The following is a 13,688-nucleotide window of genomic DNA, read 5'->3' on the forward strand; positions in this document are numbered from 1 at the left end:
CTCAGGCTGGATAAAATGTAGTCCGTGACCCGTTGTGAGCTTAAAGACGGCCAGTTTTTAGAGGCTATGTTCACGTTGTTGCCGGGCAGAAAGGAGGTGCTCTGATCGAGCGGCCACAGATTTAACTCCAGAAGACTCCATCGGGAAATTTACCCAATTTGAAGAAACCGATCTTGTAAAAAAAAAAAAAAGCACACACAATTCCAAGGGAGTATAATGCCAATCCAATGTACAGTATTATATGGCTTTGCATCTTTGTGACAGGCCTCAACATTCTCCCCTTCCTCCCCACACACACAGGAACAGTTTGGACATTGTGGGTTTGGACATTTTCTCCTTAGATCGTTATTGGCCGATCATGGGAAAATAAATCGGCGATGGGGATCGGTCCCGAAAGGCCTGATCTCCTCTTCACATTCTAACTGTTTGTGTTGCTTTGTAGATTAACGCCCTATACTTGATCGTACTACAGCGTGTTAGCGTCACACACAAAAATATCACAAGTAACAGATCCACATATTCCACAAGCGTGAGTTTGTACATCTGCTACTTCTGAAAAGTGACAGTTTTGGATATACGTAACAGAGGTGACTGCCAGGTGATATTGATTGTACTTTTGAATACTTTTGAAAAGTATGTACATTAATTTGTGTCCACCCTGGGACAGGTTCGATCCCCGGCTGGGTCATACCAAAAGACTATAAAAATGGGACCCAGTGTGTCCCTGCTTGGCACTACTCAGCATCAAGGGTTGTATTGGGGGGGTAAGTCCCTGCGACATACTAGCGTCATGTCCAGGGGGTGTACTTGTACATCAAGCTGCCTCACGCTAAGGAAACAGGAGATAGGCTCCTGCCCCTATGGGCCTCATGGCTCGACAAGGCTTACTTACTTTTGAATACCCCAGTATTTAAAAAAATAAATAAAGAATACTCCAGTTTCCACTACTACTTTGGGGGGGGGGGGGGGTGAGTATACACTTTGTCTATAGTTTGACCTGGGGGGGTTGAGTATATACTTTGTCTATAGTTTGACTCCAGTATTCCTGGGGGGTTTGAGTATATACTTTGTCTATAGTTTGACTCCAGTATTCCTGGGGGGGTTGAGTACATACTTTGTCTATAGTTTGACCTGGGGAGGTTGAGTACATACTTTGTCTATAGTTTGACTCCAGTATTCCTGGGGGGGTTGAGTATATACTTTGTCTATAGTTTGACTCCAGTATTCCTGGGGGGGTTGAGTATACACTTTGTCTATAGTTTGACTCCAGTATTCCTGGGGGGTTTGAGTATATACTTTGTCTATAGTTTGACTCCAGTATTCCTGGGGGGGTTGAGTATATACTTTGTCTATAGTTTGACTCCAGTATTCCTGGGGGGTTTGAGTATATACTTTGTCTATAGTTTGACTCCAGTATTCCTGGGGGGGTTGAGTATGTACTTTGTCTATAGTTTGACTCCAGTATTCCTGGGGGGTTTGAGTATATACTTTGTCTATAGTTTGACTCCAGTATTCCTGGGGGGTTTGAGTATATACTTTGTCTATAGTTTGACTCCAGTATTCCTGGGGGGGGGGGGTTGAGTCCACCTATAATGTGAGAGCGGTCTTTGTCAGTCCTGCTGCTTAATGCACCACGCAGTGCTTTGCTTCTCTCTCGCTCCACCAGTGAAAAACAACAAACCTGCAGAATTTCTTTCATTTTCTTGGAGCGGAAACTTCACAAAAATGCCAAAAATCTGGTGTGAAAGACACTCACACACACACACACACACCCACACACACACACACACACACACACACACACACACACACACACACACACACACACACACACACACACACACACACACACAGTTTTGTAATACTGTACGTTTGAGGACCTCAACATTTTTAGGACAGTGATTTTTATGAATGCCATTTTTAATCAATTTACCCCATTTTATTTGTATCCGAAAGCCTGAGGCCGAAAAATAGCAGATCTACAAGCGGACAACGTGTCGCTCTGACTCTGGCTGTGATGTGTTGTGTTCTTGAAGATTGGCTATATTTTCCGCTGCACGACAACAGCGAGCGCCCAAGCTTTAAACCAGGCATAACCCTGTCTCTAATCCCTAAACCTACCCTCTAAATGTTTAATCCTGACACTAAACCCAAGCTGAATCTTTTTCTATTTGTAAATGTATCTGTACAAATCTGTTTTAAACGTAAATCAACATATTCTTTCTTGTGAGAAACAGGAAAACTGTCCTCACAATACGCTTGTGGGGACACTTGGTCCTGTATTTTAATACGCACACACACACGCACGCACGGAGGGTGAAGAAATGGGTCTTTATGTAGTGAGAGTGTTTACCTAGCCACAGCTTAGGCCAGGGCCTCTCTTCCCCTCTCCCGCGTGCGTGCGTGCGTGCGTGCGTGCGTGCGTGCGTGCGTGCGTGCGTGCGTGTGTGCGCACATGCACTGTTTTCTCCACCTTCACATTTAGCTCCAGGTTCACTATATTTATACTTCCATGAAATACTTCAACTTCGGACCCAGCAGTTCTTGTGTTCTTGTATTAGTTTTACTCAGGTTATAGGAATACGTTTAGGTTTTGGCCTAGCTTTACTGAGGTTATAGGAAATTAGGAATAGGTTTACTTTAGGCATAGTTTTCCTGAGGTTAAGGTTAGGAATACGGTTGGGTCAGGCTCAGGCAGAGTTATCCTGAGGTTACGTTTAGGAATCGTCGTGTGTGTGTGTGTGTGTGTGTGTGTGTGTGTGTGTGTGTGTGTGTGTGTGTGTGTGTGTGTGTGTGTGTGTGTGTGTGTGTGTGTGTGTGTGTGTGTGTGTGTGTGTGTGTGAGAGATGTAAGGGATATTTCTGTCTTGTTGGCCTGATCTCTCTAGTCTGTAGCATACAATGGTCTCACACACACCACAGCAGGCCGCACTGACCCTCACAAGCACTGTTGTGTGTCACTGTGGGTGTGTCCGTGTGTGTGGGGGGTATTATCTATGCACGAGTGTGTGTGTGCGCGCATGTGCATGTGTTAAAAGGAAGTCAACATTGTCCTTGGAACGAGCCCACCCCCTCTGTCATCCTTGGAATGCCAGAGTCAGGAAACTGTGTGTGTCGTGCGTGCATGCGTGCGTGCATACGTACTGTACGTGCACGTTTGATATTATATTCTTTATATGCTAGAGTCTTGGTTTACCTATAGATTAGATCACTGAGGCACTACACTGTCTCTCCTATAGATTAGATCACTGAGGCACTACACTGTCTCTCCTATAGATTAGATCACTGAGGCACTACACTGTCTGTCCTATAGATTAGATCACTGAGGCACTACACTGTCTCTCCTATAGATTAGATCACTGAGGCACTACACTGTCTCTCCTATAGATTAGATCACTGAGGCACTACACTGTCTCTCCTATAGATTAGATCACTGAGGCACTACACTGTCTGTCCTATAGATTAGATCACTGAGGCACTACACTGTCTCTCCTATAGATTAGATCACTGAGGCACTACACTGTCTCTCCTATAGATTAGATCACTGAGGCACTACACTGTCTGTCCGATTTATAAGCCCATCTCCGTATTTGTGCCCATATATGGAGCTGAGTGACGTGTTTGTTCCTGATGTCATGACCACACATTGATGTTGGACAACGCACTCCGGTATACTTTTCTGCTTCTACTGCACAGAGCTGCCTTGGACCCTCTTTTCTGCTTCTACTGCACAGAGCTGCCTTGGACCCTCTTTTCTGCTTCTACTGCACAGAGCTGCCTTGGACCCTCTTTTCTGCTTCTACTGCACAGAGCTGCCTTGGACCCTCTTTTCTGCTTCTACTGCACAGAGCTGCCTTGGACCCTCTTTTCTGCTTCTACTGCACAGAGCTGCCTTGGACCCTCTTTTCTGCTTCTACTGCACAGAGCTGCCTTGGACCCTCTTTTAAGTTTGCCGCCTTCTTACCTACTCCTTCCACATTGATTTCGACTCACTCAAGGTATAGAACTTTTAAAGAACTCGTGTGCTGTATTATTTGAAACCCTCTCCAAACAGCACCTGTCTGCAGTTCTTCTACATATTAAGGACCCTGCATGAAGCGCTTCTTCTTGACTTTTTTTCTTGGCACTCCGGTATACGTCATCAATAGTCATAACCAATGATGATGTCATTTGACGACAAGTCGTGTGTGCGATATTGTTGCTGAAGTCTAAACCCCCGCCGTTTATTATGATGGCTGCTCGTACGTTGAGAACCTCGTTCACCTTGCTACGCGTGACGCCGTGAAATCGATCGAGTCGACCGCGCAGTGATCGGCATCGTCGTTTTCTCCGGTGTTTGTTCTTACGATCCATTGAGACAGACAACAACAACAACAACAACAACAACAACCCATTCTGGACGGGAACCCCTATTGGTGTTTTGTGACGTTATACTTTATGGCAGATCTACAAGCTCATAGCTATGAGCTTAGCTATGAGCTTGTAGATCTGCTATTTTACTACAAACAAAACAATATAACAGGGAATATATTCCTGTTAATGTGTACTTTCAGACTTTGAACCAAAACCCTCAACAGCCAGCATCAGCTGCATGGTAAACTTGACCTCTACAGGCTGGAGCCTACACGTATATCTCTGTGTTTCTGTAGCTTGAGGCAGTACAAGTACCCCCCCCCCCCCCCCCCCCCCCCCGACTCGTTGTGAGCTGGTAGATTGTTGTATTTCTGGCAATTATAGTGTTCCCCCCAGAATAGGGGCACTGGCGTGTTTGCGTGTCCTCTCACCTGTGCATAGCTCTTCTCCGGTGTGTTTGTACAGGTGTGTGTGTGTGTGTGTGTGCGCGCATGTGTGTGTGTGTGTGTGTGTGTGTGTGTGTGTGTGTGTGTGTGAGAGAGAGAGAGAGAGAGAACATTTTCATCCGTCCATCCCTCCCTTCGCTCCATTGTTCCGTTCATTCCTCTGGTATTAACACAAGACCAGACCAAGCACTTTTCTGCATGTGTGTGTGTGTGAGAGAGAGAGCGAGCGAGCGTGTGTGTGAGAGAGCATGTGTAGAGTGAGGGGGGGGGTGCGTCAAAGAGAGAAATGGTCCATCGCACGAAAAGGTGTGTGTGTGTGTGTGCGCGCACTTGCACAAACATGGCATGCTCTTTGTGCGGTGGATTAGGACTCCTCTAATCTTTAGGATTAGAGCTTTTCTCTTCGCCTGTACCACCCCTCCCAGTGCTAGTCAGAGAGTCTTAACCTGTCACACGCATACACACACACACACACGCACGCACGCACGCACACACACACACACACACACACACACACACACAGGCAGGTGGTCCTACCATTGCTGACTGATGCAAACTCCCAGGGCTGTGAGTGTCATCCAGGCATGAGTTATCCCACGCACGAACACACACACACACACACACACACACACACACGTCCATACTCTCACACACCGTGTGGATTTCATCAATCTACTCTAAACATTATAATATAAAAAAATAAATAACATGTAAATTGAAACTAGACAAACACTATAAGATGGGAACCGGTGATCTACACATAACGCTACATCTACATTCCATTTGAACCTTTGCATAATAAGCCTGCATCGACGGGGGTCAAGGGTCAAGGCTTATAGTGCAAGAACTGTACGGACCAATGGCAGTGAGCAGAACCTCTGGTGTCTTCCTGTCTTCGTTCTTATTGGTTGAGGCTGCAAAACGCTAACGTTCATTTAGCCCATTCTGAACGGGCACCCATTTTGGTGTTAGCATTGCGTTATGCTTTAGCTATTGAAAAATAGCAGATCTACAAGCTCATAGCGCGCCACCGAGTGGCGCGCTACGAGCTTGTAGGTCTGCTATTTAAGAAAAAATCGAAGACATCGACTGACATTTTTAGAATCTGATCTCAGGTCAGAATGGGTTAATATAGATATGCCACAGAACCATGAAGGAGAGATACAGACCAGAGATACATTCCACAGTGTGTCTGACCCTGTGCTGGCGTGCACACACACACACACACACACACACACACACACACACACACACACAGCGCAGAGGATAGGAACCATGAGATAAGGCAGATGAATGAGATGATGTGAACGGAGAGAGAGGAAACTCACTGGACAGATATGATTGTCTCTCCTCCTTTCTCCTCTCCTCTCTTCCTCTGTGTGTGTGTGTGTGTGTGCGTGTGTGCGTGTGCATGTGTGTGTGTTCTCTCAGTCTGCATTGTGCCTGTCACTTCAAAGCCCCCCCAACCATCCACCCACCCACCCGACCAAACCAAACCAGACACACTATCGTAAATCACAACTCACCGCCCTCATGCCTGCCTCCGCAACTCTGCCACTCATCTAAGAATATGTTGTGTGTGTGTATGTGCATGCGGACGCGCTCGTGTGTGTGTTCTTGTGAGAACCAAATGTCCTCACAAGTATAGAAATAGATGTGAGGTCCATTTTCAAGAAGGAAAAAAAAAGTTATATGATAAATAAATAAAAGTCACACTCGTGTGAAGTGAGTGGTGCTCTTATCATCATGCATCAGCCAATGGAAAAAAATGTGTGCACATGTCCATGCTGTATTGATGTTGTAACTTGTTACCATTACAGTGATGTAAATAGGTTTTCAATGTAATGTTAGATGAGTCCCACTTCAACGACGTTAAGTGTCATATTTTGACATTTTTTACAAATTGCAGCATTTTAACTCCCATTTCATTTTATATGGTTATATTCATGTAGAAATGATAATTATAACTAAAGCTAGAAAAATAAACTAGAATAAAAAACAGTACAGTATAGTGCATCCTGTGGATGCAGAGGTCGTTGTCGCACCCTATTTTAATCTGCCATTAGGAGAGAAACGATCCAAATAACAATTCTTCTACATTCTCTAGTTGTGTAGACTGTAAGTTAGCTAATGCAGATGTTTAACAATAATTTAACTCTTGAGAGCGTAAAATGAAACCAAATGGACCCCGGATTAGACATTTACAGGTTAGTTTTAGATGAACATGATGATTTATATTTAGTTTAATGCACTGAAAAACAGATCTGTAAGCTCACAAGCGAGTCGCAGCGTGTTGTGATCGTCATCAGGTTATTGTCCTCCAAAGTATAGTAAAATGTGTGTGTGTGTGTGTGTGTGTGTGTGTGTGTGTGTGTGTGTGTGTGTGTGTGTGTGTCATTTTGTATAGTGTTTTGCGTGCATGTGGTGGCTGCTTGAGGCTGTGTGTGGTATATGGGTGTATGCATCTCGTGTGTGTGTGTGTGTGTTTAGCCTGATCAAAGGGTGAACTCCATGAAAGTAAAGGGGGACCGGAATCTGCTGTTAATTTCTGCTCTCTCTCTCTCTCTCTCTCTCTCTCTCTCTCTCTCCGCCATGTGTCACATCCACCCACGGCCCTGGTGGCGGTGGAGGAGGGGGGGGGGCTTTCATCAAGGACCACCGCGGCATATACGTTTTTATGTAGGTTTTTTTTATGGGCATTGGAACCCCTTAACCCTGGAGATGTCAGTGGCTTGTTGCTCTATACGGAGCAATAGGCACCGACACCGTCAGAGTCCGGGGTTCCAATCCCTCTAGAAACTCCGTGGCAGTGCCTATACCAGGGGCTCCGTGGCAGTGCCTATACCAGGGGCTCCGTGGCAGTGCCTATACCAGGGGCTCCGTGGCAGTGCCTATACCAGGGGCTCCGTGGCAGTGCCTATACCAGGGGCGCCCAGACTTTTTTCACTTGAGAGCTCCTTTCCAAATGACCAGTGCAACAAAACATTAAAATAGTTTAAAACACATGACAAATACACTTGGAATGGGAAACATAGGGGGGGAAATGGAAATAGTTTTTGTTTTTGTGTACATTTCTAAAGCTACTGATCTTTGTGCTCAACACTCTTGAAAACAAAGTATTCTGTTCACAGGCCATTTTCATGTCAATCAATCAAGTCACCTTAATTCAAGTGTCGGATGCCAAATTATACATGTTTTTTAGGGCCATGTCATGTGGTCTACATGCACAACCTTTGTGATCTACTGGTAGATCGCGATGTACTTTTTGGGCACCCGTGGCCTATACTGTATACTGTATGCTCTGTTCCAGTGGTACTCAAATCGTGTTCATAACAAGGACCCCCAAAATACCCCATGTATTTGTCCGCGTATGCCCGTCTGACAAGGTTGTGCCAGGGACGCCCAGGAGAGGAAAACCAAAAGTATTTTAAGGGCGCTTTCACACCGGACATGTTTGGTACGTTTAAAATGAACCATGGTCCGCTTACCCCTTTGGTTCGGTTGGTGTAAACGTGCATCCGAACTCTGGTGAAAATCAAAGAAACGAACCATGGTCCGCTAAAAAAGGCCGGACTCGGTTCGCTTCCAAACGAACCACGGTGCGTTTCGTTACTGGTGTGAATGCATTCGGACTTTATAGAGGACCAAATACGGGACGATAGCCAAAATTGCCGTCGGGCGTCGGCAGTTGTGAGGCTGCATTAATAATTAGTTATAAAAGCATGTATTTTTTACGGGGATCACTATTGATATGACAGCTGACAGTCTGATTTTAATAGTAGACGCATATATGTCGAGGCGCACTGCGCAGCGCAAATGTAATGGCAGCACGGTTCACATGCATAAAAATAACAGATGTAGGTCTACAAGTTATCGACACGGAATGGTATGTACGGTATGGTACACGATGTAAGCTTGTAGATCTGTTTATTTTAAGCATGCGCCGCCGCCACGCAAAGTTATGACAAAGCATGCGATGCAAGAGTCTTCATGCGAGAGTTTATTTATTTGTGTGTGTGTGTGTGTGTGTGTGTGTACATTAGGGGGAGAGACCCGATATATTTATATGGGAGAGACGCAGAGACAGAGAAATATTTAAAATCATCCAATGGAGCAAATGTTAAATATATATATATATAATTGATTACATCACTATGGCAAAAGACGTAAAACTAGGTCAACTCAATTAGCTGCAGCGGAGCTGTTCTGACTTGAAGCTCAATACTAACTGACCACCTTCAAGTTTAAACCATAAGAGGACATGGAAATGCCCGCCGATTTGATGCGCAGAAATAACATATATCTAATCGGCTTAAGGTGCACACATGGAAGAAAAGTCCATTTTATCGGGGATACCTTGTTGTAGGCTATACGTCTCCGTGAATTGTATGCATCTGCTCCTCTGTTCATCTGTTGCTCTTATTTGGCTAATAAAATAATTAATAAGAATGAATGCAATAGCAAGTTGTTGACAGTGATTTCCCCTCATCTTTTCCCCTCACCATTTGGTTCACTTAACATGTCCACGTGTCATTTGTTTACATATTTGGTACGCTTTACAAAGTCCAGTGTGAACACCAAACGGACCAAAATCAAAATGCAAATATTTCGTCCTTGGTCCTTGATCCGGACCTTCTAAGCGAACTTTGGGTGTGAAAGCGCCCTAAGATACTTAAAGATAAAAAGAGAGATAAGCTCACAGCGTGCCACAAAGCTATTTCTTTATGAAAACATTGCTGCCGTTAAGTGGTTAAATGATCAGCTACAGTATTATGCCGGGGACCCCCTGGGACCCTTGGCAGTGTTAGTGCCTTGCTCTATTCACTGAGTTGCCTAGGGATTCAAACCTCCGACCCTTGGCAGTGTTAGTGCCTTGCGCTATTCACTGAGTTGCCTAGGGATTCGAACCTGTGTTGGTGCCTTATCCCTTTAACAATCTGCTAAACCAATTAGTAGATCACTTTTGGAGTCATTATTTTTACTTGACGTACACATGGTTATATTTTAGGTAATTTGCAACAACCACCGCTCTCGTGAAATATGAAAACGGGACCATCGAATATTCTAAACCTTCCGCGATTCTGCCAATAATCATACCCTTCGAGACATGCACACAAGGAAGGAATCACGTGACGTTGATCCCCTTCCCCTATTGGCTCATTCTAGGGCATGGCGTATTCTACAGTATGTACAGTAGGGAGAAGAACGGGTCTAACCGCACGCAGCTCTGAATGGGTTAATCGCCCACGCTGCCCTGAATCAGGCCCTTCTAGTCCTGAATCCTGCCCTTCTAGTCCTGAATCCTGCCCTTCTAGTCCTGAATCCTGCCCTTCTAGTCCTGAATCCTGCCCTTCTAGTCCTGAATCAGGCCCTTCTAGTCCTGAATCAGGCCCTTCTAGTCCTGAATCTGGCCCTTCTAGTCCTGAATCAGGCCCTTCTAGTCCTGAATCAGGCCCTTCTAGTCCTGAATCTGGCCCTTCTAGTCCTGAATCAGGCCCTTCTAGTCCTGAATCTGGCCCTTCTAGTCCTGAATCAGGCCCTTCTAGTCCTGAATCTGGCCCTTCTAGTCCTGAATCAGGCCCTTCTAGTCCTGAATCTGGCCCTTCTAGTCCTGAATCAGGCCCTTCTAGTCCTGAATCAGGCCCTTCTAGTCCTGAATCTGGCCCTTCTAGTCCTGAATCAGGCCCTTCTAGTCCTGAATCTGGCCCTTCTAGTCCTGAATCAGGCCCTTCTAGTCCTGAATCTGGCCCTTCTAGTCCTGAATCAGGCCCTTCTAGTCCTCGCCAGCCAGGTGTCTGGCGTGCCGCCTCATCGCCGCCCCCAGGAACACGGTCACAGCCACGCTGCCCGCCAGACACACGGTGGTCAGCGCCACGCACACCGTGTGCAGCAGGGGCTTGGAGGGCGCGGGGCCGGGGGGCAGGGTGGGCAGCACCAGGGGAGGCCTGAGCGTCTGGGGAGGCGGCGCGGGGGCCACGTGGAGTCGGTAGGTGAACCGGGAGACGGGCGTCGGTGCCGTGGTTCCGCTCAGCAGCAGCAGCAGCTCGCAGCGGTACGTCCCCCACTGCTCCAGCAGGACCTGGTTGAGCACCATGCCGGACTCCTCGGTCGCCAGCAGGGGTTTGAAGTCGCCCTCGGCGGGCGCGTGCGTTCCCTCGGCCCACGAGTAGCGGTACTCCTTCCTCGCCGAACCCCCGACCGCCGCCACCAGGCCGTGCCACGGCAGGAAGCAGTCCAGCACGACCTGGTCGTCCTCCGTGGCCCGCACCACGCGCACCCCGCAGTCCAGCTGCTTGGAGCAGTTCAGGAGCTCGTTGGGGCAGACAGCGCCACCACCACCGACCGGCATGCTGCAGCGCTTCACCTTTCGATGGAGCAAACCACACTCGTTGGGGCACGCTCCTCCCCGTTCGCCCACAAAGGCCTCCAGGTGTTCCTTCAGGATGCGTCGGCCTCCCCTGTTAGACATCATCCTGATGAAATCATGCCATGTCGTGGTTTCCTTCGAGGCGAATTGTCTGAATTCATTTTGGAATTCAGTGGTGACTTTGTACAGGGTGGTTGGATCGATGACTCCACCACTTATGTCAGCGGCCCACGTACGGTACTCTTCATATGCGGCGTCTCTTGCACCTCTGTACTTCTCTGCGTCATCCCTGGGCTTGGTGTCTATGTACTTGTCTACCATCTCCCTGACCTTGCGGTCACACTGAATGCAGGCCGAGGCCACATGGAGGCAGAACAGCAGGGCCAAGAGCTGTCCCAGCCATGGGACAGAAGGGATAACGTTCACCATGGATGGATGTCTTTGGCAGTTAGTTCAGTAGTTCTCACACTTTTAAAAGATTATTTAAAAACAACGGCACTTAGTGATGCGACGTGAGCTTGTATATCTGCTGTTTTTAAATCTGCTGTTTTTATAAATTAAATGCTTGACCGTTCCTAAACACTTCAACATAGCAGGTAGTGTATATACAGTGTATAAGGTTACTGTGGCAGATACGCATAAATACTGATACTTTATATATATTAAAATATGCATTTAATGTAACAATAAAGAGCAGAGCTAGAGGTGTTGGCAAGTCATTGTCCAGGAGAATTTATAGGTCCAGTTGTAGCCAAACATTGGTAAATAACATTGTCGATGTGTGACGTCATTGTTACAGTGATGACGACGCCATTACGTAGTGCACTGGTTCTCAAAGCCTGGTCCGGGTCCACCGGGGCGGGTCCAAATATGGACCGTTACGGAAAGCCCGGTCCAGGATCAGCGGGGCGGGTCTGTAACTGAGAGTGTACAAAAGGAACCTGTGTTTTTCTAAATCTTTGGGATCCTAATGTTGTCAAACATTTTCGTGCTGAGAGAAAAGTTATTGTGCCAGGGACCCCAGAATAAAAGATGAATGTAATGTTTTATTTCTCTCCCCTCCCCTCCCCACACCTCCCCTCCCCTCCCCTCCCCTCCCCTCCCCTCCCCTCCTCTCCTCTCCTCTCCTTTCCTCATCTACTTGTCTCCTCTTCTCTCCTCTCTCCTCACCTCTGCTCTTCATCGGTACATGAAAAAAAGAAATCATATTCCATACAGGAAATCTCTCTCTCTCTCTCTCTCTCTCTCTAGCTCTCTCTCTCTCTCTCTCTCTAGCTCTCTCTCCCGCCAACGAGTGGAATGTTCTGTAACCTTATACCCGGCACCTTTTTTCTCCCTGTGTTTTTCGCCGCCGCCGCTGGCACTTTCCTGGACTCACACCAGCCGCCTCAGGTGAAAGACAGAAGATGGAGCGAGAGAGACAGAGAGAGAGGGGGAGAGAGGGAGAGGGAGAGACAGACAGAGAGAGGGAGAGACAGACAGAGAGAGGGAGAGAGAGAGCGGGAGAGACAGAGAGGGAGAGACAGAGAGAGAGAGAGAGGGAGAGACTGAGAGAGAGGGGGAGAGAGAGAGGGAGAGACGGAGAGAGAGAGAGAGAGAGAGAGAGAGAGAGGGAGAGACAGAGAGAGGGAGAGACAGAGAAAGAGAGAGGGAGAGAGGGAGAGAGAGAGAGACAGAGAGAGGGAGAGACAGAGAAAGAGAGAGAGAGAGAGGGAGAGACAGAGAGAGGGAGAGACAGAGAAAGAGAGAGAGAGAGAGAGAGAGAGAGAGAGGGGGGGAGACAGAGAGGGAGAGAGGGAGAGAGGGAGAGAGAGAGAGAGAGAGAGGGAGAGAGAGAGAGAGGGGGGATCGGGGTTGTTGTGCATGGGGTTGGCGAGGGCGTGAGGAGCCTTTTGGGGCGGACAGGAAGGGAAGAGTTAAGGAATGGATGGATGGAGGAAGTAGGAGAAAGGAGATATTTTCAGTGGCACCTTTCCTGAGCTCTACAGCGGGCCAGTAAGTAGAGTCATTTAGGGCAGGGGTTCTCAACCTGAGGTCCTCTACAGCGGGCCAGTAAGTAGAGTCATTTAGGGCAGGGGTTCTCAACCTGAGGTCCTCTACAGCGGGCCAGTAAGTAGAGTCATTTAGGGCAGGGGTTCTCAACCTGAGGTCCTCTACAGCGGGCCAGTAAGTAGAGTCATTTAGGGCAGGGGTTCTCAACCTGAGGTCCTCTACAGCAGGCCAGTAAGTAGAGTCATTTAGGGCAGGGGTTCTCAACCTGAGGTCCTCTACAGCGGGCCAGTAAGTAGAGTCATTTAGGGCAGGGGTTCTCAACCTGCTCCTCTACAGCAGGCCAGTAAGTAGAGTCATTTAGGGCAGGGGTTCTCAACCTGAGGTCCTCTACAGCGGGCCAGTAAGTAGAGTCATTTAGGGCAGGGGTTCTCAACCTGAGGTCCTCTACAGCAGGCCAGTAAGTAGAGTCATTTAGGGCAGGGGTTCTCAACCTGAGGTCCTCTACAGCGGGCCAGTAAGTAGAGTCATTTA

At 47.5% G+C, this 13,688-nt stretch overlaps 1 protein-coding gene across 1 annotated transcript in view; it reads left to right on the plus strand.

Moving 5' to 3' along the window:
- The window catches only part of LOC310873645 (fibroblast growth factor receptor-like 1), a 57,147-nt gene that overhangs the window by 2,752 nt on the left and 40,707 nt on the right, over window positions 1-13,688 (plus strand). The gene's annotated exons all lie outside the window — the stretch shown is intronic.

This window comes from Protomyctophum parallelum (genome assembly GCF_964188405.1).
Source record: "Protomyctophum parallelum genome assembly, chromosome: 16".
Classification (NCBI taxonomy): domain Eukaryota; kingdom Metazoa; phylum Chordata; class Actinopteri; order Myctophiformes; family Myctophidae; genus Protomyctophum; species Protomyctophum parallelum.